This window comes from Papio anubis, chromosome 1 (assembly GCF_008728515.1).
Source record: "Papio anubis isolate 15944 chromosome 1, Panubis1.0, whole genome shotgun sequence".
NCBI classification, from domain to species: Eukaryota; Metazoa; Chordata; class Mammalia; order Primates; family Cercopithecidae; genus Papio; species Papio anubis.
In genome coordinates this window covers 10,205,284-10,211,234 of record NC_044976.1, presented here as the reverse complement: position 1 = coordinate 10,211,234, position 5,951 = coordinate 10,205,284, and the positions used below count along the sequence as shown (strand labels likewise).

Below are 5,951 nucleotides of genomic sequence, written 5' to 3'. Positions count from 1 at the left end.
GGTTGGGAGCAGAGCAAAGAAAAGGAGGTATTTTATTAGGAGTGAGAGAAGGAGGTGGTGAGGAAAGGATGAGAGAACCCAGCGGTGTCTGGCCAGCTGAAGGAAAGACAGGAGAAGCCACTGGGCATGGTGGCTCACGCCTGTAATCCTAGCACTTTGGGAGACCGAGGCGGGGGGCGGGGGATCACTTGAGGTCAGGAGTTCAAGACCAGCCTGGCCAACATGGTAAAACCCCGTCCCTACTAAAAATACAAAAATTAGCTGGGTGTGGTGGTGCATGCCTATAATCCCAGCTACTTGGGAGGCTGAGGCAGAAGAATCACTTGAACCTGGGAGGCGGAGGTTGCAGTGAGCTGAGATCACACGCCACTGTACTCCAGCCTGGGCAACAAAGCGAGACTCCATCTCAAAAAAAAAAAAAAGAAAGAAAGAAAGAAAAGGAAAGAAATGAGGAGGCTGTAGAGTGGGATTGGCGGGGAACATGGGCAGGGGTTGCCTGGCTGCTGGCAGCACACATCAGAAATCAAAGGCAAGGGTACCAGGGACCACAAGGGCAGGAGTGAGGGGAAGGGGCCTCAGCGGCCACCACAGTTGACTGAGGGGCCAGCCCCAACCCAGAGAATGATTTCCCTCTCCAGAACGAAACAGCCAAGACCTGGGAACGAATGGCCTTGCTAATTGGCCATTTTGTTTTTTATGTATTTTCATTAGCAAGATAAAATAACAACTCGTCATGTAACTGTCTCCTCGTTTGGGAATAAATGCTCATTAACCACCTGAGTGTTCTCGGTTGCTGAAAGAGCCACAGCTCATCTGCAGGGGTACAGCCGGGCAGGGAGGGAGAAGGTCCCTCCTCCAGACCTCCTTCCCCAGGCCCACCGCTGAGCCCAGGACTTCCAGCAGGGGGTGGCTGAGGGGAGTTGCACTCAACGCCCCAAACATCCCAAGAAGTGTCACTTCTTAAAGAGCCAGGATGCTCTTCCTCCGCCAGAGAGAGGGTCTTGGTCATTTGTCTCCTCGCCCAGCAGACACCTCGTTCCCAGGTCTCCTCCCGACGGTTATCTTGTGACAGCTGCTCTGGAAAGGGGGCAGTGGGAGGGAAGCTGAGTCTCCATGGTGACCCCATCCTCTCACCCTCCCATCGTAAAGAGGCGGAGGGGCCGAGGAGGTTTGGTTGGCGGGGAAGTGGGGCAAGGGAGCCCGGTTACCCAGGCAACTCCCTTGAGGTCCTAGCTGAGGGCTCTGCTTCCACAGGTGGGGGCTGGGGTTGTCATGGAGACTCCCTGGCAGCACTGCCAAGGAGGAGGCCGGGTTCTCCTCCCAGCCCCAGGGGCACGGGGCACAGAGGAATCAGGTGGATGGAAGAGCGGGCAGCGTGGCGGGAAGAAAGTTCTAGAAGATAATGTGCTCCCCCACTTTGATTTCCTCCCGCACCCCCATGTCATCCCACTCTTGTTCTCGACCTGCCTGGAGACATCTGCCGGCACCTGGCTCTCACCTTGTGGCATGCGGTCCTGTCTCTCCACCTCTTGGCCCTCCTTTCCTAGTGATGCTGATCATTCCAGGCTGACAGCCTATCCGAGGGTCACCATGACGACCAACCAAGCCTTTGGTCTCCATGGTGATGAGCCCTCCACGTTATTTTTATTTATTTATTGGGAATTTCAAAGGATTTTCCACTCCCTTTCCCAGACCTGGCATCTGGGAGACTGGGGTAGGACCATCATTCTCCCTTTAGCCTAGAGAAGGGGACTAAGGTTGAGAATGTTGGATGACAGCTAAAATGTGCCTGAAAGGCAGCCAATAAATACCTCCTTGAAGCTGCAGAGAAAGAGGCCTTTCTCGGCTTTTCCCCAGCCTGCCAGATGCCTGGGGAGGCTCTTCAGAGCCACTTAGCAGCCACCATCCTCAGGGAGGTTCTAAGTGCAGCTTCAGGGGATGGATGGATGGATTCAGGCGTATCCTGCTTCACTATGAAGAATAACTGATGGAACTTACAGAAATAGGCAGAGCCCAACAGAATAAAAACAGATAGATGAGGAAATTGGAGTGAAGGAAAAATAAGATAATGTCAGGCAAAAGGGACAACATAAACTTACATACTATAAGGTACTAACAGTAAATGAGAAGTGCCACAAATTAACACTGAGCTTCCCGATGGCCATAGCAAAGAAGGAAACAAGATTTTTAGAGACCAAAGAGCAAACAGAAAAAGCTGTTTCAGGAGACATGAGGATAAATAATATGATGTTACATTCCCAGGACACCTGAAGTCCTTCCCACTGCTATCTGACCCCATACCTTCAATTTGTTTTGTTTATTGACTCTACCTTGTTAATTTTCTGTTTCTCCAATGAAGCCTATTCCTTACCCCATGCCATATGACATTGTGTAATTTATCCCAAACCTAGTACATGACGGAAGTCCAATGGGACCCACCTGGCAGACTAAACAGAGACCCAGAAGGAACCCATCTTGCATGGCAACTTATCACTATCTAAAATCATATCCACTGTGTCAAGCCAGGCGTGGTGGTTCACGCCTGCAATCCCAGCACTTTGGGAGGCCAAGGTGGGCGGATCACCTGAGGTAAGGAGTTCGAGACCAGCCTGGACAACATGGTAAAGCCCCGTCTCTACTAAAAATACAAAAATTAGCTGTGCGTGGTGGCAGACGTCTGTAATCCCAGCTACTCAGGAGGCTGAGGCAGGAGAATCACTTGAACCCGAGAGGAGGAGACCACGTCATTGAACTCCAGGCTAGGTGACACGGCAAGACTCTGTCTCTAAAATAAAATAAAATAAAATAAGTAAATAAAATCATATCCACTGGGATATTTTTAGTTGCAAATAACAACAGACCAGACTCAAAATGGCTTTGCCAAATAGGGGATTTCTCATTTCACAGAACAAGGCATTCTGAGGTGGGGGCTCCAGGCTGGCAATCTGAGCCTCCCGGGCATCATGTGGAGCACAGGTGCCTTCGCCTTTGAGCCGCACCATCCTTGGTGTGTTGGCTTCCTCAGTGCACTGGCCAAGGTTCCTGCCATTGCACGTGGCCATGTGTCCAGTGGGAGAAGTAGATTTGTCCTCTGCCTATCATTTTAAGAAAACCATTCCCAAGCCAGCGTGGTGGCTCACATCTGTAATCCCAGCATTTTGTGAGTCTGAGGTGAGCAGATCTCTTGAGGTAGGGAGTTCGAGACCAGCCCAGCCAACATGGTGAAACCCCATCTCTACTAAAACTACAAAACATTAGCCGGGCATGGTGGCATGTGCCTGTAATTCCAGCTACTCAGGAGCCTGAGGCATGAGAATTGCTTGAACCCGGGAGGCAGAGGTTGCAGTGAGCCGAGATCATGTCACTGCTCTCCAACCTGGGCGACAGAACCAGACTCTGCCTCAAGAAAAAAAGAAAAGAAAAAGAAAAGCATTCCCAGAAGTCCCCCCACCCATATCCCATCCTGTGTCCTTGGCCACATCTGAGTCACCTGCTCCCAGCTAACGCTATTCAGGGCAAATCGAGTGTGACCAGTCAGACCAACAGTACTCGTGCTGAGTCCTGTGGAGAGGAGAAAGAGCTGAGAACAAAACAGAGGCTCCGCCCACTGAGGAAAGAAAAGGTGGGTTTCAGGTAGGTGTTGTAAGTGAGGCTCCCCAGAGGCAAACCCTGCTATGAGGATTTGTATGCTGGTGATTCAAGAAGGTGCTCCCAGAAGAAACTGATAAGGGGGCAGGACAGAGAAGGGAGGAAGCTAACCAGGGAGGCAATTTCAAGCAAAGCCCCAGCCTTAGCCTGGCCCTATGGGAGGCCCTGGAGTAGAAATGACATCTTAAGAGATGTCCCAACTCAAGGCGAGGGAGCAGGACTTCCATTCTCCAACACTCATCAGTCCTGGGCTAAGGGCTGCCTCTGGGGAAACATGAACTCTCAGCATACTTCTGGTTCTCTGTATGGGTTGGGCACACCAGCTCTCACAGCCCAGGGCAGTCCTCTAAAGAGAGTCACAGGCGCAGGCTCATTCTCAGACACAAAGCATACAGGGCCAGCTGCAGTGGCTCACGCCTGTAATCCCAGCACTTTGGGAGGCTGAGGCAGGTGGATCACCTGAGATCAGGAGTTTGGGACCAGCCTGGCCAACATGGTGAAACCCCGTCTCTATCAAACATACAAAAATTAGCTGCGTGTGGTGGTGCGTGTCTATAATCCCAGCTACATGGGAGGCTGAGGCAGGGGAATCACTTGAACCCGGAAGGCAGAGGTTGCAGTGAGCCCAGATCACGCCATTGCACTCCAGCCTGAGCAACAGAGTGAGACTCCATCTCAAAAAAGAAAAAAAGAAAAAAGCACACAGAAGCTGAGGGACAAACACACAGAAATGAGCAAAGGGATCCCGGAGCATTTGGTCAACCAACAGTGTCAACCACAAAAATGACCTGTTCTCCCCCTGCCATGCAAGCACCGTGAGAACAGAGGCTGGTCTGTCCTGTTCATCTGCTGTGTCTTCAGCTCCAGTGCAATGCCTGTGAGGGCCAGCACTCAATCAATATGTGTTAGATAAATGAATGAATGCCACAGGGGCTGAGGCTCACAGGGAGCTGGGGATGGGGCTTGGGACCTCACCCACAGATGAGACCTGTAGGTGAGCTCCACACTCACCATGCTCAGGCCGCCCTCCAGTCCAAAGCCCCTCCTGTCAGGAGGGGGCACCGCCCCCAGTCCACACTTGAGTTCTCCAGGGGAATTGCTATTTTCATAAAGCTGGAGCTGCCCCTTGGGGAGCTCCCAGCCAGCCAGGCCTACCAGGCTGAACCCTGATTCAGAAGCACAGTTGGTGGGGGCCAACCTCAGGAACTGAATGTCCCTGCTAGAAGCAACTTAGCGTTGTTATTCCAAAAACAAGTGCAAATGAATTCATAGCAAACCATGCCAATGACTCACCTTCCAAAGGCTTCAACAGACATAACCTCATGCATTTCTCACAACCACCCAACGAGTGGGGTGCTACTGTCTCACCTTCATCACCCCCAATGAAGGAGGAAGAAACTGAGGCTCAAAGACATGAATTCACTTGCCTATGACCAGAAAGCCCCAAGGGATCAGGTCCCTTGAGGCCAGATCCCACATCGCCCTTCCTCCTGGGAGTTCCAGGAAGGCCCTTCCTGGAGTGGAGCCCCCTGGATCATCCTTGTCTGTGCATGTCTTTTCCATCTGCCCCTTGCACTAGACCATCAAGAAAAAAGACTAGGTCCCTTTCATTGTTACTTTCCAAGGCCTGACACAGCCCCTGTGAGATAAGCATCAGGGGCGTTCACAGATGTTCCTTTTTCTCCCCCTCCAGGGCATAAGCTGGGGTGACACTTTCCTGCCCATTTGAAGTTGGGTGTGACCGTGAGATTTGCTTTGGCTCATGAAATGCAAACAGAAGCAACATGTGTCCTTTCTGAGTATATGTTTTAAGAGGATATGCTTGTGGCAGCAACCATCAAGATAGTGGCTGCTCCACCAGCCGCTTCCCAGAGTGAGGACAAGATAGACCTGCATGACGAGTTGCCTGAGAAATGAGTTGCCTTGTGCTCTTACACCTCTGAAAGTAGAGGGATGCTTGTTACTGCAGCATAAGGTGCTATGTGCTGACTGATATGCACATATTAGTAGATAACGAATGTTTATAGAGGCCAGGCATGGTGGTCCACACCTACAATCCCAGCACTTTGGGAGGCCAAGGCAGGCAGACCACATGAGGTCAAGAGTTCAAGACCAGACTGGTCAACATGGTGAAATCTAATCTTTACTAAAAATACAAAAAAATTAGTGGAGCATGGTGGTGCCTGTAATCCCAGCTACTGGGGTGCCTGTAATCCCAGCTACTTGGGAGGCTGAGACACAAGAATTGCTTGAACCCAGGAGGCAGAGGTTGCAATGAACTGAGATTGCCCCACTGCACTCCA

The 5,951-nt window shown here is 51.3% G+C and overlaps 1 long non-coding RNA gene across 1 annotated transcript; it reads right to left on the bottom strand.

The window, feature by feature from the left end:
* Nucleotides 1–656: 656 nt before the first annotated feature.
* LOC103879589 lies at nt 657–2,598 on the bottom strand. The gene is made up of 2 exons (XR_640292.4): nt 1,499–2,598; nt 657–1,077 (listed from the first exon to the last, which is right to left on the bottom strand). It is a non-coding gene; the product is annotated as an uncharacterized LOC103879589 (long non-coding RNA).
* Between the last annotated feature and the right edge of the window lie 3,353 nt (nt 2,599–5,951).